At 39.3% G+C, this 25,964-nt stretch overlaps 1 protein-coding gene and 1 pseudogene across 1 annotated transcript in view; one reads left to right on the top strand and one right to left on the bottom strand.

The window, feature by feature from the left end:
- Nucleotides 1-25,964, bottom strand: part of AVEN (apoptosis and caspase activation inhibitor) — a 196,106-nt gene that overhangs the window by 84,818 nt on the left and 85,324 nt on the right. The window lies entirely within an intron of this gene.
- On the top strand, nucleotides 17,853-18,225 carry LOC136172069 (translation machinery-associated protein 7-like; annotated as a pseudogene).

The following is a 25,964-nucleotide window of genomic DNA, read 5'->3' as shown; positions in this document are numbered from 1 at the left end:
ATATTAATAAATGTGCAAATCTGCTAAATGTGCAAATCTGCTAAATGTGTACTGCCAACATGCTTTTTATGGCTACACAAAGCTTTAAATAGGTACCCTCTCAGTGTCAGGAAAAGTTCTAAAAGTATTTGAAGGAGAATGTAGTGAAGTCTCATTGAAAATGTTATTTGAATTAAAAAAAAAAAAATCACCAAGTCAGTAGTGAGTTCTGCTTGCAATGAAGATTTGGATCACAAGATATGAAAACAGTTTAACAAGCCGAGATTCTACTTATCAAACAAGTCTAAAACTAAAAATTAGCATCAGCAAAAAAAAGGGACCCATAATGGTAAAAAAACTGACTTAAGAAAAGGAATTTTCACTGCTAAAGAAATCCCTCTTTGTCCATTGCTGAGGCTCAATCAATTATGGAGCAAAAGTACCTAATAAAATTAAGATAACATGATCAAACAGATTTTCAGGAGCTAGATTACAAGCAATTTTTCTAGGAACCCAAAGAAAAGAATTTGTAGGTGGCGAGAACAAAAGTCAAACAGGGTCACCTATACCCAGTGTGGGTTTATTTTGTTTTTTATATTGATCTATCTCAAAATAATCTCGGAAAGCTATTCTTAGCAATACTAATGCCAGCTGGCTCCCTTCACAGCAACCTCTCTGTTAACACTCTCTGCAGAATATTAGCATCCTTACTAAAGATAACCAACTGGTGAGCAATCAATGTATTCAACTCTTTGCATCTTGACATCAATATGCTACAGACACAACCTGAATATAATGCATTTACCTAGTGTCGTGGTTACACGGTCTCTCAGAAAGGAAGTAGCTTAATGAAAACAACACGGGTTCTATTATCAGAAAGATGTGGTTTCAAACTCCATTTCTACCACCTTCTGATTGTGTAACTCAGGAAATTATCCACCCAAATCCTAAACCTCAGTTTTCTCAACTGTAAAGGGTAAACAAGAATATGTACTTCATATGGTTGAATGAAAATTAAATGAAATCATGTATGTAAAGCAAATAGTGTACTGCCTGGCAAAGTATAGGTCTCAAATATTATTTACTTTGAAAATAATCATGCCCATCTCAAATCGCAGAAATAATTTGATTTTCAGGTTGTTCATCTATAAAATAGGAAACTGAAACAGATGTCTCTAAGGCCCTCTTTAGAAGTGGTGTGATTCAAAGTGCTATGGTTCCATGGTAATAACGTACAGATATGGTGTATGTATCCTGATGGCTGTATTTTCTTTTGTTTTGAATCATAAATGCAAAAACTGAAAACTTTGAGACATTTCATATAAAATTGCTTTGTCACAGTTGCCATGAAAATAATGTTTCAAGGCATAGAAAGTCAGGCATAGCAGTCCTTTTTCTAGGAATCTATCACTTAAGTATAATCTTATGTGATAAATCTATCACTAGAGTAAGTGAAGATGTGTGTACGTGAGTGTTCATAGTCTATCATTATTAGTCAAAGACCAGGAAGAACTTTAATAGAGAAATGTTTGAATTATAATGTATTCGTAGAAGGAAGCTCTAAGTAACATTTTTTAAAGTCTTATATTGTTGCATTAGAAAAGTTGCCAGATATATATAACATGATATTAAAAATGTATAACAAGGAACTATTGTTTAGTAGGTGGAACTCTCCTCAAAGTTACATGGCAGCCTGGCTGGGAGGGAGTTTGGGGGAGAATGGATACAGGTATATGCATGGCTGAGTCCCTTCCCTGTTCACCTGTAACCATCACAACATTGTCAATTGGCTAAACCACAATACAAAACCAAAAGTCCAAAAAAAGATATATTGTGCTGTGTATGGGTATATAAGCAAATGATCATAAATATTTATAAATAATCAGTCTACTTCATTTGTGCATGCAGAGAAAAAAGGAAAAATATATACAAATCTGTGGTCACAAGCAGGAAGCAGAGATGGATGGAAGCAGGATGCCTTGACTTCATAAAATAGGAAAGGAAGTGTTTAGAGAGGTTTATGACTAATTTTTACTTCCTTTAATGTGTTTGAGTATTTTCCAAATTTTCTATAATGTACCATGAATGTTTGACTGTTTATAGAGATTCTTCATTATTTTCCTTTTTAAAAAAGTTATTCTTATTGAGTCACGATATGGTCATATATTAAGTTCTGTAATACCACTGGCAAGAAATGTGTCTAAGAGTAACCATTTAATTTCCTGAAGACACAATCATAAAATGAACTTTCAAAAATTTTAAAAATCAAAAACAAAACTTGGAATAGGAGGGAACTTCCTTAAACTGATAAAAGTTATACAAAATCTTCAACAAACATACATAATGGGGAAACTTCAGAATCATTTCTAATCAATTAAAAATAAAACAAGGATGCCCTCCATCACTGCCTCCATTCAACCTGTGCAAAAACTAGTGTGATAAGAGAAAGAAATCAGTGATCTAAGAAGTGGAAAGGAAGAAACAAAACTGGTTTTGTACTCAAACAATCTGGCCAGCTACATGAAAAATGCAAAAGTATCTGCAGACAACCTGCAAGAATTAATGAGCGTTTACTAAGGTTACTGAATCAAATGTGTTCCATTGATAACTACAAAATATAATTGATAAAAAATCCTATGCATTATTACAACCAAATTATCAGAATAAATGCATTAAAATATATCAGACTCCTGTGGGGGAAAAGTTACAGTATCTTATTCAAGAATAGAAAAGAGCTAAATAAATGCAGTATGTGCCATGATCATGAATGAGGAATCTCAGTATCAGTTCAGCCCAAATCATCTATAAATTCAATGCAAATCCAGACATAATTCTTAAGTTTGGGGTTTAAAAAAATTTGTTTTATACTGGAGTACAGTTGATTAATAATATTATGATAGTTTCAGCAAAGGAACTCAACCATACATAAACATGGATCCATTCTCCAAGTTTGGGGCTACTTTTCAGTTTGTGTGTGACAACTAAACTAGCACTAAAGTTCACATAGAAAGGCCAAGAATGGTCTAGAAAAGTTAAAAGCATGACAAAGTAGGACCTTGCCTTCTCAGATATTGAGCCTTACTATATAGCTATAATAATTAAGACAGTGTGGGAATGTTACAGGGAAGAGCCAGTTTTGATTCCATGTTGGATCTGGTTTCTATTTCTTCAACCTTTGCTTTGCATTATTTTTGTTCACTAAAAGGATACTCTCCATACAAAATGGCCTACCTAGGGGAACCCTGCCCCTGTGCCTGAATTTTAAACCAAAATATCTCTGTTCAGGCCCCTGTCCACCTATGGATAAGCTACAGGAAGGAAGAAATTAACACCTCCTCTCCTTGAGACTGGCTATTCCATGAGACATATGCAAGACTAACAGGCTTTTTATTTTACTTCCTCACCTCCCCACTTCTCTGTTCTATAAAATAACCTGGCATCCAGACCCCATAAGTGGCTATTTTGAAACATCAGTCTGCCATCTTCTTGGTCTGCCTGCTTGCTGAATAAAGTTGCATTTCTTGTCTCAGCACCTCATCTGCAGACTTATTGCCACGTGGTGAGCAAAGTGAGCTTCAACTGAGTAACAAGAGTGATACAATTACAGATAAAACAGTGATTAAAAATTAAGACTCCAAAAATGAACCTCTATGTCATTATAAATCAGTGGGGAAAGAAAGGCTGATGCAATTAATGATGCCAGGACAACTGATGAGCTGTATAGGAAAAAAATAAAACAAAATTCTGCTAAGGGCTGAACGGTCTCTCTCTAAAATTCCCCCAATGTGATGATATTAGATATGACCTTTGGATGGCAATCAGATGTACATGAGATCATGAGAAAGGGGTCCCCGTGATAGGATTAGTGAGTTCCCTTATAAGCAGAAAAACGAGAGCTTGTATACTATCTACCCATTCCCAGCATTACTGTGTGAGGACACACAAAAGGTGTCTGTCTGCAACCCGAGGAAAGAGCAGCCGTGCCGGCACCTTGACCGTGTGCCTCTAGTCTCCAGAATTGTGAGAAAATTAATGTCTGTTGTTTAAGACACCCTGTCTATGTTAAGGCAGCCTAAGATGATTAATACAAATGCTTACTTCACACGAAAAAGCTATGATAAACCCAGACAGCATATTAAAAAGCAGAGATATCTCTTTGCCAACAGAGATCAATATAGTCAAAGATATGTTTTTTCCAGTAGTCATGTATGGATGTGAGAGTTGGACCATAAAGAAGGCTGAGCACAGAAGAATTGATGCTTTTGAACTGTGGTGTTGGAGAAGACTCTTGAGGGTCCCTTGGACTGCAAGGAGATCAGACCAGTCAATCTTAAAGGAAATCAACCCCGAATATTCATTGGAAGGACTGATGCTGAAGCTGAAGCTCCAATACTTTGACCGCCTGGTGCGAAGAACTGACTCATTGGAGAAGAAACTGATGCTGGGAAAGATTGAAGGCAGAAGGAGAAGGGGACAACTGAGAATGAGATGTTTGGATGGCATCACCAACTCAACGAACATGAGTTTGAGCAAACCCTGGGACATACTGAAGAGCAGGGAAGCCTGGTATGCTGTAGTCCACGGGGTTGCAAAGAGTCAGACACGACTTAAGTGACTAAACAACAACTTCACACACACACACACACACACACACACACACACACACACACAATCACATAATAAATAAAGTACTAACTGTGAAAATTAAGGAATTTAAAAGAAAGAAAAGAAAGCAAATATATACATATAAGATAGATTCTGGGAGAAAAGAAAGATTCCTTGAAGTAATAGACCTGAAACAATAAAAGGAAATGCTGATAATTTAGTTACTGTAAAATGTAAATGTTACATTTAGCAAAGGACACCATAAACCAAAGTAAAAAACAAGTCACTCTCTTTGCATCATGTGAGAATACAATGAGAAGTCAACAGCCTAGAAGAGGGCTCTCACCAGAACCAACCACACAAGCACCTTGACCTTGGACTCCCCAGCATCCACAGCTGTGAGAAACTTCTGTTGTTAAAAACCACCAAGTTCAGAGTGGTGCTTTGTTATAGCAACCCAATCAGACTAAGATAAACTCATTAATTTTTCTCTTTTATAAATCTGTTCAATAAGAGTCCCACCTAAAAAACACTCGCCTAACTCACAATCTCAAAGTTTTTCTGATTGTGTCCAGAATTTTTTTAATTGTAGCTCTTATTTTTCCAGTTTATGATAGATTTTAATTTATTAAATTGTACAAGGTTAAAAAAAAGATTTTAGCAGGCCATTTCTTGGGAGAAAATATTTAACATATACAGCTAATCAAAAATTAACATCTAGTTCTAGAGTATACAAAGAACTCCTACAAATCTAAACTACCTGCTGGACGTTTACATGGAACCTCTTAGCAGCACCTTATTAATCAAATTGAGAATGCACTGACTATATAATCAGAGTAAATGACACAGTTACTTTTTCAATGAACTCTAAATGTCTTACTGAAATCATCAAGTGTCTTACCAAACCCCCAGTGTCAGATATGCCTATTTCCTTTAATGGCACCATCACTGCCCAGGCCATGAAAGCCTTGAAACCTCCCAAGCAGTCTTTTACTCTTCCCTCTGAAGTTATCATTAAATCTCCAATGCAGTCACCAGAATTTAAATTTTAATAATCAGTTATAATTCATGAATTGCCAATGTGTAAAATGGCACCATTTTAGGAGATATGATCAGAGGCTAGAAGGCAGTATCAATTATTTTTTTGATAGAGTAATATGTACAACTGAATTAAAAATGCAAAAGATAAAGCCCTCTACAGAGGTAAGCTCTAAAAGAACAGGGTGGGAGAGAAGGAGCGAGAGCTCACAGCCACACTAAGAACTTGCGAATGCACTGGAAAGAATTTTAAACTAGGAAATCAGGAGACCCAAATTCTAGTCAATGACCCACCATAAATTAGCTGTGAATGAAGCAAGTGACATAAAAACCTTTAGTCTTCAGCTTTCTCATTCTTAAAAACAGGGTGAGATAATTGTTAAAAGTTCTAAAAGCTCTAAAATTCTATGATTCTAAACTCTTCTCCATGGGTGGGGAAAAAGTGGCACAGTGAGCTAAAAATAACAATTTGGACTGATGGGTAACGGTAAATTTTTATAGTATCTCAGTTTCCTTTAAACAATCTTGAAAAACTATTAAGATATTTACTATCTCTTTTAATATGCAAAATTAGAAAGAGTGCAAAATCAAACAAAATAACACCGACCATTTCAAGAAAACAAACTTCCTTTTCTTTTTCCTCTCAATCAAACACTTTCACTTCCTGCCTGTGTTCTGAAGTGCAAATAAGAACAATGTTAGGGGTTACTGATTGGCAGCATCTCTCCTCCCCGTTGCTTTCTGTCCCCAAAGCAGATTTCAGTCATACCTATGAGACTGGACAGCAGAATGCCAATGTAGAATCTAGCTGAAGTGTCTATGTTATCTGTGAAATTCTTATCTGTTAAGCTGACCATCAGGGATGCAATTTTATTTGGACCATACATCCCTCTTGTAACCTACAACAGAACTCTGGCTCTAGTAATGCCTAGCCCATCTCTCTACTGTTTGTCCTACTGGGTATTAGTCTGGCCAGATGGAAAAAAATGCCACGTTTCAGAAACGCTGCACGCTATACCTCATTCTTGAGCAATTAAAAATGAACATGCAAATATTAAAGGCTCTAAGAAGTCCTAAAGATGTACATTGATCTGATTTATACTGTTTAACATGTTAGGAATCACTAAACTAAAATGGACTGGAAAGGGCAAATTTAATTCAGATGACCATTGTATCTACTACTGTGAGCAAGAATCCCTTAGAAGAAATGGAGTAGCCATCATGGTCAACAAGAGTCCGAAATGCAGTATCTGGGTGCAATCTCAAAAATGACAGAATGATCTCTGTTCGTTTCCAAAGCAAACCATTCAATATCACAGTAATCCAAATCTAAGCCCCGACCAGTAATGCTGAAGAAGCTGAAGTTGAACAATCTATGAAGACGTACAAGACCTTCTAGAACTAACACCAAAAAAGATGTCTTTTTCATCATAGGTGACTGAAATGCAAAAGTAGGAAGTCAAGAGACACCTGGAGTAACAGGCTAATTTGGCCCTGGAGTACAAAATGAAGGAGGGCAAAAGCTAACAGTTTTGCCAAGAAAACAAACTGGTCATAGCAAACACCCTTTTCCAACAACACAACAGACAATTCTATACACGGACATCACCTGATGGTCAACACCGACATCAGAATGATTATATTCTATGCAGCCAAAGATGGAAAAGCTCTATACAGTCAGCAAAAACAAGACTGGGAGTGGACTGTGGCTCAGACCATGAACTCCTTATTGCCAAATTCAAACTGAAATTGAAGAAAGTAGGGAAAACCACTAGACCGTTCAGGTATGACCTAAATCAAATCCCTTAAGTTATACAGTGAAAGTGACAGATTCAAGGGATTAGGTCTGATGGACAAGAGTGCCTGAAGAACTATGGACAGAGGTTTGTAACACTGTACAGGAGGTGGTGATCAAAACCTTCCGCAAAACAAAGAAATGCAAAAAGGAAAATGGTTGTCTGAGGAAGCCTTACAAATAGCTGAGAAAAAAAGAATTCAGCCATCTGAATGCAGAGTTCCAAAGAATAGCAAGGAGAGATAAGAAAGTCGTCCTAAGTGAACAATGCAAAGAAATTTAGGAAAAAACAGAATGGGAAAGATCAGAGATCTCTTAAAGAAAATTAGATACCAAAGGAACATTCATGCAAAGATGGGCACAATAAAGGACAGAAACAGTATGGACCTAACAGGAGCAGAAGATATTAAGAAAAGGTGGCAAGAATATAAAGAAGAACTATACAAAAAAGAAAAAAAAAAAACTTTAATGACCCAGAAAACCATGATGGTGGGATCACTCACTTAGAGCCAGACATCCTGGAGTCTGAAGTCAAGTGGTCCTTAGGAAGCATCGCTATGAACAAAGCCAGTGGAAGTGACAGAATTCCAGTTGAGCTATTCAAATTATAAAAGATGATGCCATTAAAGTACTACACTCAATATGCCAGCAAATTCGGAAAACTCAGCAGTGGCACAGGACTGGAAAATGTCAGTTTTCATTACAATCCCAAAGAAGGGCAATGACAAAGGATGTTCAAACTACTGCACAATTGCACTCATTTTACATGCTGGCAAAATAATGCTCAAAATTCTCCAAGCTAGGCTTCAACAGTACGTGAACTGTGAACTTCCAAATGTTCAAGCTGGATTTAGAAAAGGCAGAGGAACCAGGGATCAAATTGCCAACATCTGCTGGATCATCAAAAAAGCAAGAGAGTTCCAGAAAAACATCTGCTTCTGCTTCATTGACCATGCTAAAGCCTTTGACTGTGGATCACAACACACTGTGGAAAAATCTTTAAGAGATGGGAATACCAGACCACCTTAACTGCCTCCTGAGAAACCTGTATGCAAGTCAAGAAGCAACAGTTAGAACCAGACATGGAACCATGGACTGGTTCCAAATTGGGAAAGGAGTATGTCAAGGCTGTATATTCTCACCCTGCTTATTTAGTTATATGCAGAGTACATCATACGAAATGCCGGGCTGGATGAAGCACAAGCTGGAATCAAGACTGCCGGGAGAAATATCAATAACCTTAGATATGCAGATGACACCACCATTACAGCAAAAGGGAAGAGGAACTAAAGAGCCTCTTGATGAAAATGAAAGAGGACAGTGAAAAAACTGGCTTAAAACTCCACATTTAAAAAATGAAGATCATGGCATCTGGTCCCATCACTTCATGGCAAATAGATGGGAAACAACAAAAACAGTCACAGACTTTATTTTCTTGGGGCCAAAATCACTGCAGATGGTGACTGCAAGCGATGAAATGAAAAGACGCTTGCTTCTTGGAAGAAAACTGTGACAAACCTAGACAGCATGTGAAAAAGCAGAGCCATTACTTTGCCAGCAAGGGTTCATCTAATCAAAGCTGTGGTTTTTCCAGAAGTCATGTATGAATGTGAAAATTGGACCAAAAAAAAAAAGCTGAGTGCTGAAGAATTGATGCTTTTGAACTGTGGTGTTGGAGAAGACTCTTGAGAGTCCCTTGGATAGCAAGGAGATAAAACCAGTCTATCCTAAAGGAAATCAGACCTGAATATTCATTGGAAGACTGATGCTAAACTTGAAGCTCCAATACTGTGGCCACCTGATGCAAAGAAATGACTCATTGGAAAAAACCCTGATGCTGGAAAAGATTGAAGTCAGGAGGAGAAGGGAACGACAGAGGACGAGATGGTTGGATGGCATCACCGACTCAATAGACATGAATCTGAGCAAGCTCCGAGAGATGGTGAAGGATAGGGAAGCCTGTGTGTTACAGTCCATGGGGTCGCAGAGTCAGATCGACTGAGCAACTGAACAACAACATACTATTTAATCTAAGGTTTCTCAACCCCAGGAACTACAAAAGTCTTTCTTCATAGAATATCTATTAACACCTTATAAAATCAGTGCTCCAAGGAAGTCACTTTAGAAGTTGCTTGCTTAAACATAATTTGCTCAAAATGTGACGATATTTAATTCACACATTGCTAAACAGACACTGATTCATTTTCTGCAGCTAGCATTTTACATCAAAGAGTCATTTACTCATTTCTAAATATGAAATTAGTTCTTCAACATCTAGTTGTTTGAGGTTAAGTAAACGGTAAGGCTGTCCCCTGACACAGGCACCTGAAACCTACCAGCCAAAGAATATGGCCAAGTGTGATAGGAATCATCACCAGCTGATCCAAGTACACAAATTACTATTACCCCATCAGAACGTAACATATCCATTCTAGTCTGGTAGCGTTAGTATTAGTTTTGGTAACTGCACAGTTGACACTTAAAATTAACGAAACAGAGCTTTGAAGCAAAAGGTAATTAAAATACAGCCAAAGAAAGTCACCAGCAGAGGAGGGGTGACTTGAAACCTAAAAATGGACAGATCTTAAGATACATTGACATACCACACCGAAGAAGAAAAATTTATGTGTGAATAAAAAAACATAAAACTTACGGAATAACAATCTTACAGTCACATATTGAAAACATAAGTCATCACTTGAATTAAGATTGACTTAGATCCACAAAAGATGGAACAATACTTGCAAAAAGTAGAACACTTTGTTAGCTGCCTATACACTTCAGTATTTCACCATTTTCTTTCTTGACAGTAACTGCTCTTTCTCCCTTCAAGTCAAGGCAAAGAAAAAGAAAATAAAGGCAAAGCCTACCCTAAATCACAACCATCGAAAATACTTGGTCCTAGGGGATTAGCTAACAAAATGCTGTTCATCAAGTAGTTGTTTAAATTCACTCTACAAATTTAGTGACACGAATCATCATGGCATTTGAAGACTTTCTGTCAGATCTATCTCGAAAAAAATAAAAATGTTCAACCAGTCCTCATTAAATAAATTCAGCTACTAAATCCAATGACAACTATGACTAAATACAGAAAATAAAAAGCACTGAGTATTAGTTGCCAATGTCAACTTCTATGATTGTGTCATTATATCACCTTTTTCTTTAGAGTAGTGCATATTCTTCTTGCTGTCAATTCATATTTACCATCCTACTTCAAGCTCCTTTTCAAAAATAATCACTTTCAGGGAATCTTGAGTTGCTGACATAATTAGACTTCACTTCCCTACTAAATGCCTGTGGTACTAAGTGTTAAAAGATGAAGTTGTTCTTTGTGACATGTTGGTTTGGGAAGATGTTTTTTTATCTTCATGTACATGCATGGATTCTTCTCAACTAGATTTATCCTGAGGATTTCTTTTGCAGTTCAGGGCTTCTCAAATGTTTTTTTTTTTTTTTTTTTTTTTACCAAAGTACTCCTTTTGTTAAAGGATTTACTACAGAATCAGAATTTATTTGAAGGCTTCTGTTTTACCTTTAAAAGTTACTCAAAATGTAAGAGTCAATATCATAGTACATTTGTTTTAACATAAAAATAAAAATGCATTAATGTTGGTGAGGATGTGAAGAGAGTAGAACACTTTTACACTACTGGGAGTTTGTAAAATATGACTGCTACGGAAAACAGTTATAGAGGTTCCTTCAAAAAATTTAAAATAGATGATCTACCATACTATCCAGCAATTCCACCTCTGGAATATATATACACACACACACACACATATACATATTGGAATATATATATCCAAAGGATTGAAATGAGTCTAAAGGACCTATTTGCACACCCACATTCACAGCATCACTATTCATAGTAGCCAAGAAGCAACCCAAATGCCCATTGACAGGTAAGTGAATACATGAGATATGATATACACACGCAATTATAAATACAATGGAATATTCCTCAGCCTTAAGAAATTCGCCTTACTGAGTGACTTAGCATACACACATAGTTTGCATCTACTAATCCCAAACTCCCACTTCTTCCCTCGCCAGACCCCTCCCCTCTTGGCAACCACAAATTTGTTCTCTGTCCGTGAATTTGTTTCAAGGATAAGCTCATCTGTGTCGTATGTTAGATTCTACAAGGATAGATTCTTTTTACTATTCTTACAGCATTTCTACTATACCAGCTATGCAGCCCTGAATGTGGCTCACAGAACAAAACCCACTTCTCTCACATTTCCTGCTCAATTCACAAGATATCAAGCAAGCAATGAGTACGTGGTAAGTGAGAGAGAATACAAAGATTAATTAGGCCATGATCCCTGCCCCTGAGCAGACAGGAGAAACCAAATGTACCTAGTTCCAATACTTGGAACCTATTATCTGTGCAATGAATTGACCAGGTCTACAGTTCTCCTCAATTATCTCCTAAATTGTAGGAGGAAAGTGGGATTTCTCTGGACTGATGTTTCTCTGGGCAAAGTTCCCCTGTAATAAGCACAAAGAACAGTACCCACATGTGAGTACTGTGGGTGAGACAGAAGTCAATATAAATTTTAAAACATTCAACAAACATTCCAAAGCTCTTTTGTTAACAGAAAAACTTGAAGTAAAAATGACAGAAATGACCTTCCACTAAAGCAGATATATAAAGAATCCTTAAGGCATTTAATAGCCTACCGCAGCAGGGATGGACTCTCCATAGCAACAAGAGACAGCAAACACTGTCCAACAGGATAGAAATACACAACTGGATAAAATACAGAATTTACGGCAGCAGCAGCAATAAAGAAACGTGCTAGCACAAATTCCAACATGTTATCCATCAGACCAGCTGAATTCAGCTCTGGCAGCGTCTCATAAAGCCGGCACCTGGAGTCGTCCCCTAACAGTAAAAACCCGTGTTATTCTCTGGTGGGTCCTTTTGTGTATGGCAGTATCAATCTTGTCATAAATCCTAGCGTTTCGATTCTGGGTACAACCACGAGAGATACTTGGTCTCTAAAACCAAGCTTGCTTTCCTTAATAATGGTATGTGGCAGATTGTATTACCACAGAAACGGCGCTTTGCCTCCAAGGGAATCTGATAACACGGGCATTATGGAAAAAGTGGCTCTGCTCCATCCTCAGGGTCTCATCTTAGGCCTTCATCATTTCTGGATTATTATAAAAGCCTCCTACCTGCTCTCCCTTCCTCCAGTCTTGCATGCCTCAAACCCATCCCAGTTTACACTCAAGAGTCAATCTTTCTAAAACCAAAACTTATCACAGCACTACCCTGCTTAAGACCCTCCATGGCTCACAAAGCCTTTAGGGCCTCTGACATGGCATAGGAGACTCTTAATGATCGAGTCCCTGTGTGACACATTAAAAAAAAAAACACATTTTATTTTCAAATAATTTCAAACGTTTTGAAATACTGTAAGAATAGTAAAAAGAATTTATCCTTGTAGAATCTAAAATATGACACAGATGAGCTTATCCTTGAAACGAACAGACTCACAGAGAACAAACTTGTGGTTGCCAAGAGGGGAGGGGTCTGGGGAGGGAAGAATTGGGAGTTTGGGATCAGTAGATGCAAACTGTGTGTGTGTGCTAAGTCACTCAGTTGGGTCCGACTCTGTGAGACCTCATGGACTGTAGCCCACCAGGCTCCTCTGCCCATGGGATTCTCAAGGCAAGAATACTAGAGTGGGTACTGCAGTGGATAATGCCATGGCCTCCTCCAGGGATTTTCCCGACCCAGGGATCGAACCTTCATTTTTTATGTCTCCTGTATTGGCAGGCAGGTTCTTTACCACTAGCGCCACTTGGGAAGCCCAGATGCAAACTACTACGTATAAAATAGATCAACAACAAGATCCTATTGTATTGCACAGGAAACTATATTCAATATCCTGTGATAAACTATCATGGAAAGAACATCAAAAAGAATGTATAGGTAACTGAATCACTTCGCTACACAGTAGAAATTAACACATTTCTACTCTATCAACTATAACTGATTCTTTCATCCAAATTCACCACTCACAAACCCTAGGAAACAACCTCAGTGAGAGCAGGAACTGTGCATTTTTTTCAGTGTCTGGTACAGAGTTGATATTCAATAAACTCATGGAAGAAATTAATCTGTAAGTGGATCGATGGAGGAGCTGATGAAGGGCAACTTCTGGTTAAAGAGTGGACTGAACACAATGTTACCTCCACTCGTTCCTGAATATTCACTTAAATGACTGTTAATCCTAAGACAAAGAGAAGAGATGGCAGCAGCCAAGTGTGGGAAGGCAACTGACCTGGCAGCCCAGCCATGCGACCCTCCGAAGAGCCGCTCAGAAGAAAGGCCTAGGAGTGGAGGCACAGGTGTCTCTGACGCTCGGGCAGAAGGGCTGCAAAGGGAAAGGCAGGCTGAAAAAACCTGGGAGCGACTAGTCTCCCCAGAGCTCCTGCCCAGCATCACACAAACATGTAACCAGCTCTCCCTTCAGGGTCAGCAGGGAAACTTCTCTAGAGAAATGTGCTGCACCGATGGACAGTGAGAACTACCCCATGCCAGGCTCAGTCCTGGGTGCCCAGCAATCTCCATGGAAACACAGCCAAGGCCTGTCCCCACGGAGCTGCTGCCTTGTGGGGGAGACACGAGCCAGCGGGCCTGTGATAACTGCTCTGGAGCAAGCGGCAGTGCGGCAGGGAGGGTGACGAGCTTCTGGCTGGAGAGCAGGACCCTGAAAGGAGAAGTGAGCCGTGCGGACATGCAGGCGAAGAGCACAGCCAGACACAGCTGGCGGGACGCGCAGACCTCGACAGAGAAGCACGCTCAGCAAGCGAGCACCGTGGAAGCCGATGTGGTGGGGGCGGTGATGGGGGCAAAGGGGGCCTTAGATGGCCTGAGAGGCCAGATCACAGAAGCATCCACGGATTCCCCCAGCTGCCTGCATTCGGGAATCACCTGGAGAACTTTAAAAATTGTGAGTCCCACCCTAGAGTTTCTGATTTGAATTTTTGATAGTCATGGGGTGTGGCTGGTTATCAGTAGTTTCAAAATCTCCAAGGGTGGTTTCAATGTGCAGATGAGGTTAGAACCATGGAGTCAGAGGAGTTCTGGGCTCAAGGACACCAGGTATAGATGTGGGAGGAAGTGGGGGGCTCCATGGAAAACAGGGAGATTAAGAAAAAGGTGACAAGCCCCCAGCCCCTCCCACCTCCTTTCGCACCTGACTCCAAGAAACCACTGATGGAAAATCCTGGCAGCCAGACTCTCACGCATCCATTGGAGACTGATTTGGCAACAGTGAATGCCCCAGCAAGAGGCAGGGAAAAGTCAAACAGGGCGCACCTAGTGCTTTAATCTCTTGAAAACCAAGAGGCATACATACCCCAACTAACAGAATAGGAGAAATGAAAAACTGCCATAACCGCTGAGGGAAAAAAAAATGAGGAAAATAGAAATATCTGTAATATAGGTGGCTGGGGGACTATGTAATTAAGTAAGCAATTTAACCATGAAGTATGACTGCTTAGACGCCCTTGAACACAATCATTGGGAGCAAAACTGAGAGCCAGGCTCTGTAATGGATGGAAACACTGTATAGTTTTTACTAGGTAGAAAATACATGAACAATTCCAACAGTTTTAAAAGCTTTTCTTTTTCCAGAATGATACAAAATCTCTTAAAACTATACCTATAACATACTCAAGTATACATACAATTAGATATAAACATGAGACCACATGCTATTTCTAAAAATATCTAATATACTTATGAGAATACCAAATATCTCTTAATTATCTATATCAGCTGTCTAAATTACTGTACAAATTGACAGAAGCAAGCATCATTAAACAAATTTATCTTGTATACTTTAAAAGTAAAATTCAAATACCTAAATGTCTACAGACCATCAATATTTTAAAGATGCCAATGAGGCAGAAAGCATAAAGTAACAGTATTTTTAAGTAATACTTCTCGTATCTTTTAATAAATATCTAAAAATACTAAAAATGTAAAAAAAACAAACAAAAAAAGAAACCTCTCTGTACTCATGGATATGATGGTAGGAGTTTGAGACCTCAAGAATGCATCTAAAATAAAGTATAATTTTGGAGGGTTGTTTAAGCATGGCAATTCAACTCATTTCCACAGACATTTCTTTTTTTAATTTAAATGTACGATTTATCTTTAATCATTTGACATATCTGGTGTTATCTCCATTTACATTTATTTATTGATGTCCTACTAAAAGCCAAGTATCCCATCAGGTGCTGACACCTCAAAGATGAAAAGTATTGCCTCTGTCTTCAAGGAACTTAAAAGTCATGAGGGAGAGAGACACCCGAACACTTCAGGTTGTCATTACAGGTCATTACCAGGGCTGTGAGAATGCGGGTCCAAGGGACAGAGCCGACACAGAGAAAAGAAGGACTGACTGACCGCGCTGGGCTCTCAGGGAACACTCCAAGAAGGAAACCAGGATGAGTGAGAGTCTTCAAAGAAAAGGCAAAAGTTGGTTACGGGAATAATCAGATGAAACACCTGGTTAAAAGGCAGAGCGTCTGGTATGTTCCGGAAACTGTAAACAGTTGCTACTGTTAAGAGAAGAGTGAACTTGAGAGGGGAGGTAGGGCCCTGGCCGAGGACAGATCTAGGGAAGCCTCGTGTGGTGCTCCTGTCTGCATTTCCAGCACCAAAATCTGTATGAAGGCCTCCTTGAGGGAGGAGGCAAACACTGCTCAAGGAATAGCTTGCTTCACAGTATTTCTGAAACAATTTCTCAACAGTTAATACTTCGACCATGTCGATGTAGTACAATACTTACATTGTCAATGTAATACTTAACATTATTCCGTGAACAAAAATTAAAGGCTAAACAAGCCTTCAAATCCTTCATTCATTTCCCTTTGCTTCCGTGTAGAATCTCATCTCATTATTCTCGAGCCCACGCTCTTCCATTCTCATCAAACCTGTCTCCTTGAAGGCAAGAGACATTTTACCCAAATGATTCCAAATACGTAAGAAGCGAATTTCCTTCCCAATCCATGTCAACAGACACAAATTCTCAAATTCAAGTTTTGCATTCACGCCCTTCAGCACATTTTCTCTACAACCTCAGTAATTCTATAACCTCTGTGCCCAATTTCTAATTCACATTCTTTCTGAATTCACTTAGTTTATACTAAACATAACAGTAGACCCTTGCCAGGAATTATGCTACTGATTTTATGTCTACTGTATTTCCAGTTTATGTGAGTGTAGCATTGCTCTTTAGGGTTCCAGGAGAATAAAGAGTGGAGATAACAAACACAAAATGACCTATGGCATTGTTGATACAATATATCCTCTCCTACATCCTTGCAAACTTTGACCTACTGATTATTACTTCTTTTTGTTTCATTTCAGTGTCATCCTTTATGGGCTTCTTCTTCACAACCCACTTACAAGCTTAAGTTTCCTACACTTGAAAATGTTTGAAATATTCTGCAATCCACACACATCCTTTCCTTGGATTGTCTGTCTCTCGACCTCTGCCTCTTCTCCAACAAACTTCTTAACATGAGCTAAACCTACTCTCCATTTTTTTCTCATTCAAACTTCAGATCCCAACACGCTGGCTTCTGTACTCGCTGCCCCACTGAACTGCCCTCACCACAGTGACTCTCAAGCCACAATTATTTATTATAAATCCTCATCCTGCTTTACTGCTCTATGGCATTTAACATCATTTCTCCTTGAAACCTTTGCCTTTTTCATTTCCACCAGAAACTCTTTCCTATCTTTACCCCTCTCTCAAGTCCAAACTCCTCTTCTGTGCATCCCTCCAATGTTGATGCTCCCTAGGAGTACCTCTCAGTCGAGGTTTCCAAGGAGAATACTCACTCCCTATTTTGTGCTCATACCCTTTCTGCGTACCTCTACCAGATGCTGGTCACATATTTGCATACTTATCCACCTGCTAGTCTGAAAGCTCCTCCAAGGCAGGAACCCAGTCTTGTTCCTCTTTGTGCCCCTACCAACCTCCCCAGGGCCCTAGCACAGTACCCAAACACACAGTGTTGTTCAACAGATGTTTCTGGAATGAACAACAAATCAGTAATCAAGTTAACAAGACTATTTGTATTTTTAAAATATATGTGCATGTAATACTGAGATAATTCAGCTTACGGTTCCTATAAATAATTCTTCCTACAGTTCCCACAGATGAAATTTATTTTAAATACTTAACCAAATAATATAGTTAGAGTGTCTATAGTTTATCATTTTAATTACCTCTACAGCATCCAGTTCATCTGGTCTCAAAGGCCATAAAAAGTTACAAGGTACCTTCAGCCAAATGAGCCAGCATGGCCTCAAAAGCCAAATTCACTTTATGCCAAATGGCAAGTATCTCTAGCATCCATAATAAGGGATGAAGAGGGAGAAGGGGGAGCAGGCACCATGTTGGGCCATGAAGGTGGCAAGAAAAAGCCCCTAAAGCAACCAAGAAGCATATTGAGGAGACGGGTGAGGAGGATATGACATTCAGGCAGAAAAAGAACGAGAAGCAAAAGAAGTTGAAGGAGCTAAAAGCGAAGGCAAGGGATTCCCTGGTGGTCCAGTATTTAGGACTTGGTGCTTTCACTGCCGAGAGCCCAAGTTCAATCCCTGGCTGGGAAAATAAGATCCCACAAGCCAGAAGGAGTGGCCAAAAACAAAACAATATAAAATAAAAGCAAAAGCGATGGGAAAAGGCCCCCTGGCCACAGGTGGAATTAAGAAATCTGGCAAAAAGTACGCTGCTCCTTGTGCCTGGGGTAATGATGACTCTTAATTCCATTCCTGTTTAAATTCAATTCCATTTAACATCTGGATTCCCTGCTGTAACATCTGTTGCCACATATAGTTAGAATGAAGTACTGTCTTGGAAACTACTGTACATGTAAGAATAACCTCTTGTTAAAAAAAAAGAAACCAGGGAAAATTTTATTATTTAGCTACTCCCGACTATGAGGGAAAAGATACTTACCAACCCAATTAGGGTCACCCTAGAACAAGCCAAGCAAACCAATAAGCAGAAGAAGATGGGGGTGGGGGCTACTTCCAAAGTTCAAGGACCACATCCACTATTGAAGTATCACACATACAGTGAATATAAATTCAAGAAGAAATTATTTAAGACAGACCAAGGCAGCAGAGGAGGAGAGTCTGACAGCTAGACTTCAAAGTTAAACTGTATCTTAACTAAGAAGGATGTTTCCATTCTTCAAGGAAATCACTCTTACCTCCATCGATAAGGCCAGATAAGACCAATGCCAAACACTAATTTCCTAAATACCTACCACGCACAATTCACTCTTCTCCATTCATGTAGCTCCATGCACAGCTCTAGAGTACAAAAATCCATTCCATTTCAATAGCAAGGTCTCCAGATCTCCAAGAGTTTATGTGACTATAGTAACCAAGGGTTTATGTGACTATAGTAACAGAAGACACGCTTTAGGACCAAATTTCTCTTTATCTGGCTTAGTTTTTAGCAATCAGTCTATGCCGAGGTGGCTACATATTCAACAGATAACAGCAGCTCACAAATGAAGGTGGGGGGAGTGGAGATGAGTAATATTATCTTCAATTAGAAAAATGCCAGTTCTGTTTTCCACATCAAAGAGGAAAGAAAAATTTGTTCTAATTTTCAAGGGTACAGATGGAGGGAGTTGGAAGAGGCAACGCACTGAGAAGACAGCAAAACACCTTGCATCCTATTTCCCGAACGATTAGAAGACAACTCCTAAATTTATCCTACTTTGTCTATATAGATGTTTGCCCGTAATTGGTAGCACCTGTAGTATTTGTTGGTTAGAGGCAAATATGAAATTAAATCTCATTTACTGCAATTTCAGTATCTCTCCTCTTTCTGAGTCAGACATCACCAAGCTCAATGGCAAAAATTACAATGAATCTCCGAAAAGAGATGAAACTGCATAAATAATGAAGCAGAGTAACTTTTTTAAAATGGCTCCCAAACAGCATAAACAGAAAAATAGAGTAAATATGCATTTGATTTTTGTATAACAACTCAAATTTACCTAATTTTCTGAGACAGCTGAACTGGATATGAGATGAAACTGTCTGACTGAGGAAAACAATATAGACAAAATGTCAATCAATAACTACATCTGAGTGTCTAACATAATACTATAAGACAGCCACATACACACAAGAATGCCAAGTCTGACCTGACCTTTGTCCACAGAATCTAAAAAGGGAAATAAAACATTTCAAGGAGTACCCCAGTATTAGTAAATAAGATCCTTCCATTTACTTTCAGTCTCACAAACTCAATTCTTCTTAATTCAGATGAATAACACCTGAGTTATCAATGTCACCATTTCTCAATCATTAGTTTCTACCTAGACAAGTCTCTGAAATCATTACTGACAAGTACCAGACGATTATCTTCCTACAACTTTGCATTGAAAAGGGTACAAAACCTCTTGGTGAGTGACTACCTATCCAAGAAGTCAATACAAAATGATATGCTTACCTTTCAGATAGCACTGAGGATACATGGTTGCCTTTATTTTTTTTTTTCCTAACAGCACCTAGAGCCTTGCCCATCAGAAAATCCTATAGGATCTGTGCTCATCAGCATTCAAAGTACTCTCTTAAGGTTTATCTTTTTGCTAAAGCTTTTGCCTTAGTGACTCAAAGAGACTACTGAAATATACTTGGGCAAAGGATTAAGTTTTTTTTAAAATCTAGACAGCGACCAAAATGTGAGTAAGAAGGAAAATGTAAATTAAGCTAATGTTCTGGGTTGAGCAGATAATTACAGTCTTTGATAAGAAAGCAAGCAGACAAAAATCTCATTAAATATTTGGTGCCCTATTTGCCCCTAATACTTATAAAATCTGAAGCCATAATCCACAATGTATAACACTTAAACCATGGAGACTGCAGAGAATGATAACATCCTAGACCAAAAGGTATCTCAAGTAGCCATCTGATCTCATCTGCTGCCTCCAACACTAAACTAGTCATGACAAGTGACAATAACCTCATTTTAAAGAGGATCATGAATTCTGGAATTCTGAGAATAAAATGAGAAATGAAGCAGAAGCAATAAGAGGAGGATAAGAAATATGAGGGGAGGGGAGGGGAGGGAAGTAAAAATAAAAGTGTGTGTGTGCATGCTCAGTTGCGTCTAACTCTGCAACCCTATGAATTGCAGCCCTCCATTCTTCTCTGTCCATGGGATTCTCCAGGCCAGAATAGGAGAGTGGGTTGCCAGTTCCTACTCCAGGGGATATTCCTGACCCAGGAATCGAACCTGAGTCTCCTGCATTGGCAGTCAGATTCTCTACCACTGAGTCACCAGGGAAGCCTAGACTATTATATACCTAATAGTTTGTATCTCTTACTCTCCCCTACCACTATATTGCCTCTCCCCGCTTCCCTCTCCCCCTGGTAACCACTGGTTTATTCTCTGTATCTGGGAATCTGCCTCTTTTTTGGTATATTCACTAGTGTGTTGTCCACACATTACAGCCTTTAAGAGCCTGTGCCCAGACCTGCACTTGCCTGCAACATGGTGGGAGTGTGGGCAAGTGGACACATGCGCCAGGGAGACTCCAAGACCACCATTCTGTTAAATCACACATATCTCTTGCTTTTTCAAAATCAAGCGGGAGTAGCTCATCTCTCTCCCAATCAGTAAATTATGTTACCTATTCCTTGGCAACCAACAGAGAGGCGGGGGGGACTGGCCACTATTAGCCGAAACATTCAGTGCAAACATAACTGACTGTAAGAGAAAACTAAGAGTAGAAATAAGCAACTAAAACAGTAAGAGATGCACTTCATTCATTCACATCTTCAAAGTACCCTCTATAAAGATGAATGAAATAACAACTGTCCTTAAATTATAATTTATTGCGAATGCTAAATGTGTTTGATTTAAAACTCTATCTTGGTGCTTGGATGCTCAGTCATGTCCAACTCTTTGTAACCCCATGGACTGTAGCCCACCAGGCTCCTCTGTCCATGGGATTTTCCAGGCAAGAATACTGGAGTGGGTTGCAATTTCCTCCTCCAGGGGATCTTCCCAACACAGGGATCAAGCCTGCATCTCTTATGTCTCCTGCACTGGCAGGCAGATTCTTTACCACTAGCACCTGTTCAGTTCAGTTCAGTTGCTCAGTCGTGTCCGACTCTCTGCGACCCCATGGACTGCAGCACGCCAGGCCTCCCTGTCCATCACCAACTCCTGGAGTTTACTCAAACTCATGTCCATTGAGTCAGTGATACCATCCAACCATCTTATCCTCTGTCATCCCCTTCTCCTCCTGCCTTCAATCTTCCCTAGAATCAGGATCTTTTCAAATGAGTCAGCTCTTCCTATTAGGTGGCCAAAGTATTGGAGTTTCAGCTTCAACATCAGTCCTTCCAATGAACATTCAGGACTGATTTCCTTTAGGATGGACTGGTTGGATCTCCTTGCAGTCAAGGGATTCTCAAGAGTCTTCTCCAACACCACGGTTCAAAAAAATCAATTCTTCAGTGCTCAGCTTTCTTTATAGCACCATGTAGGAACTCCCAAAACTTTTTTTTTTGTCTGTGCTGGGTCTTAATTGCCACATATGGCATCTTCAGTTGTGCCATGTGTGATCTAGTTTCCCAGCCAGGGATCAAACCCAGACCCCCTGCATTGGAAGTGTTGAGTCTTAACCACTGGACTACCAGGGAAGTCCCCCAGAACTCAATCTTAATGCTTTTTTAAAATAAAAACACGTTGGGCATAACGCAACCTTTTGCAGTGACCCTGATGAGTCATTATAAAGGGACCCTTTTAAGACTACGATACTTCAGGGCTGTTTGCCTCCACCATAATGAATGCTGAGTTTTTACTTCTGATGTCCAGTTCCCCCATCTTCTCCTCAACATGAGTTTGCTGCCGTCACTCTGTGCTATTGTCTACAGGCTTGGCCCTACTTACCCAGTTCTGTTCCAATTTGCTGACCCTACCCTTTTCAGCCTCTGTGTCTCTGCTCCTGCTGTTTCCTCAACCCCAATGCCCTTTCTCCAGCCACACCCTTGCCAACATGGTATCTCAAACTTTCTGACATCTGTCAGTCTGAAAGCTGAAAAATATGGATTTCAGTTCAATTTTAATTTGCATCTCTCTTGTCATGAGTGGGTTGAAAATCTTTCCACATATTTAAGAGTCATTTGCATTTCATTTTCTGTGAATAGTCTGCTCATAGCCTTTGCCGATTTTTAATAAGGTTGTTAAAACTCATCACATACATGGTGGAAATCAGTTCTCTGTAATGAGTTATAATCCTCTCCACCAACCCCCACCACCATGCATATAATCATATGTCTTCTGGTTTTGGTTATGGTTTTTGCCATGCACAAATTCTAAATTTTCATATGATTATATTACCTATTCCTTGGCAACCAACAGAGACAGAGGGGTGACTGGTCACTATTACCCTAAACATTCAGTGTAAATGTAACTCCAAACATAAGACCAAAGTCTTGTATGGTTTCTGGATTTTATGTGTCATTTAGAAAGACTTTCCCCATTCTTGGGCTTCCCTTGTGGCTCAGCTGGTAAAGAATCCACCTGCAGTGCAGGAGACCTGGGTTCGATCCCTGAGTTGGGAAGATCCCCTGGAGAAGGGAAAGGCTACCCACTCCAGTATTCTGCCCTGGAGAATTCCATGGACTGTATAGTCCATGGGGTCGCAAAGAGGCGGACACAACTGAGCCACTTTCACTCTCCCCATTCTGACATTAGAAAAGAATTTGTCCGTGATTTGTTCTAATACTTTCATGTGATTTTTGCTTTACATTTAAAATTTTGACCCACACTGACTTTATCCCACTATATAGTCTGAGGTTTGAATCCCACTTTTTCCCCAGATGGTGAATCCACTTGGACCATCATCACTGATTGACAAAGCCATCTTTTTCCCAGTAATAAGAAATGTTTGAAGTTTGGGGTGTTTGATTATGTCATGATTCTTTGGTGCTTAGAATTTCCAGAATAATGACATTGAGGTAAACTATAATTAAGAGCGACTTAGACTTTAAAGCATGGCATTATATCTTTTTAAAGTATAAGAATTTATTTTACCTGTGAGATTCTTGGGGCAGGTATGTAGGACCCACATACCTTTCTGTGACTAGCATACAGTAACTGTTTAATAAAGGTCCTTTGAATGAATACTGGTCGACATTTTCTATGACCAAGTACAGATTTAAATTCTCTCAGGATCTGGAGAGAGTTGCATCATTGTTGATTAACTGTGTATATGCCCCAAAGGATGATTTTGCCAAATTTCCCCTATCCACTCTAGGCTTTTCTTTGACAAAAACCCTTCAATCTAGTAAAAATCTAGTAACCTCACTAGAGTTCATTAACAGTCAATCACAGTTCAACTAGCTATACTACAACCACTATGGAAAATGATCTGACAGTTTCTTAGAAAATTGAGCATATATCTACCCTATGACCCAGCATTTCTACTCCTAGGTATTTACCCAAGAATGATGAAAATGTGTGACTGCAAAGAGACTTGCATGTAAATGTTCATAGAAATTTTATCCATGATAACCCAATACTGGGACTAAAACAAATGTGTCTGAACAGAATCAATAAACCAACTGTGCTGTATTCAGACGATGGGACACTACTCAACAGTAAATAGGAATAAACTACATGCAACCACCCAGGCGATGCTCTCAAATCATTACACATACGAAAAACAGCCAGACATAAAAGAGTACGTTCTGTGTACCTCCATTTGCATGCCATCCAAAAAAAAAGGTAAGCTAATCATGATGATAGAAAACAAGCCATACTGATTCACATCAATGTACGGCAAAAACCACTACAATATATAAAAAAATAAAATAAAATAAAAATAAAAAAAGAAAACAAGCCATGATTCCCTGAGGAAAGAGGAGGAAAAATCGCTCTGGAGGGATGGTAACACTTTCTATCAGTGATTTTCAAAGTGCTGGCCCTGGACCAATAGCACTGGGGGACTGTCAGGGACGTAAGGTCTTAAGTCCCTGCCCGAGACAGACTGAATCTGAAGCTGAGGGTGGGTCCAGCAGGAGCATCTATGCTTTAACAAGCCAACCAGGTCTTTACGATACTCCCTGAAGTGGAGAGCCACTCTTCTGTATCTTGTGAGTAAGGGTGAATACACAGGTGCATACAACTATCAAAACACAAGTAAATGTTCACTTAGGATCCAAGCATTTTACAAGCAAACGATACCTCAATTTTTAGAATTTGGATATAATTCCTTAAATAATATCTTTAACCCAAATCTATCTCCACCGCCTGTTTTCTACAGCTTGACATCTGGCAAAATAATCCACCTGGAAGTTTGAATGAGAAAACTTCCTCTTCTACTGTTTCCCCTCCTTTGCTCTATGCAGTCAATCACCACATCTGATAAATGTACCTGTGAAATGCCTCCCCTCCTCCATTTCTAGAATCCCTCATCCAACATCCCAACTCAGCAGACCTCCTCATTGTTTCACCTGGTCTAACCAAACAGCTTATCTCTCTCATTGTCTGATTCAGTCTCTAAATCGCCAGGACTATTTCTCTGTGTCAGTTCGCCACTTTCTTACTTTTTTAAAGACTTTTTCTTACCTTTTCAGAGACCATGACTCTAATCTATCTCCAGTACAAAGTCTACACCAAAAACTTTTAGTAACCTTTAGTAAACTATGCAGTACTTTAGTAAAAATGCAGTACTTGGATGCAATCTCAAAAACGACAGAATGATCTCTGCTCGTTTCCAAGGCAAACCATTCAATATCACAGTAATCCAAGTTCATGCTCCAACCAGTAACGCTGAAGAAGCTGAAGTTGAATGGTTCTGTGAAGACCTACAAGACCTTCTACAACTAACACCCAAAAAAGATATCCTTTTCATTATAGGGGACTGGAATGCAAAGGTAGGAAGTCAAGAAACATCTGGAGTAACAGGTAAATTTGGCCTTGGAGTACAGAATGAAGCAAGGCAAAGCTAGCTTATAGAGTTCTGCCAAGAGACTGCACTAGTCATAGCAAATACCCTCTTTCAACAACACAAGAGAAGACCCTACACACAGACATCACCAGATAGTCAACACCGAAATCAGACTGATTATATTCTTTGCAGCCAAAGATGGAGAAGCTCTATACAGTCAGCAAAAACAAGACCGGGAGCTGACTGCGTCTCAGATCATGAACTCCTTATTGCCAAATTCAGACTTAAATTGAAGAAAGTAGGGGAAACCACTAGATCATTCAGGTATGACCTAAATCAAATCCCTTATGACTATAGAGTGGAAGTGAGAAATAGACTTAAGGGACGAGGTCTGATAGAGAGCCTAATCAACTATGGATGGAGGTTTGTGAGATTGTACAGGAGACAGGGATCAAGACCATCCCCATGGAAAAGAAATGTAAAAAAGCAAAATTGCTGTCTGAGAAGGCCTTACAAATAGCTGTGAAAAGAAGAGAAGTGAAAAGCAAAGGAGAAAAGGAAAGATATTCCCATT

The sequence above is a fragment of the Muntiacus reevesi genome, chromosome 7, assembly GCF_963930625.1.
Source record: "Muntiacus reevesi chromosome 7, mMunRee1.1, whole genome shotgun sequence".
In the NCBI taxonomy this organism is placed as follows: domain Eukaryota; kingdom Metazoa; phylum Chordata; class Mammalia; order Artiodactyla; family Cervidae; genus Muntiacus; species Muntiacus reevesi.
This window is presented reverse-complemented; position numbering and strand designations above follow the sequence as displayed.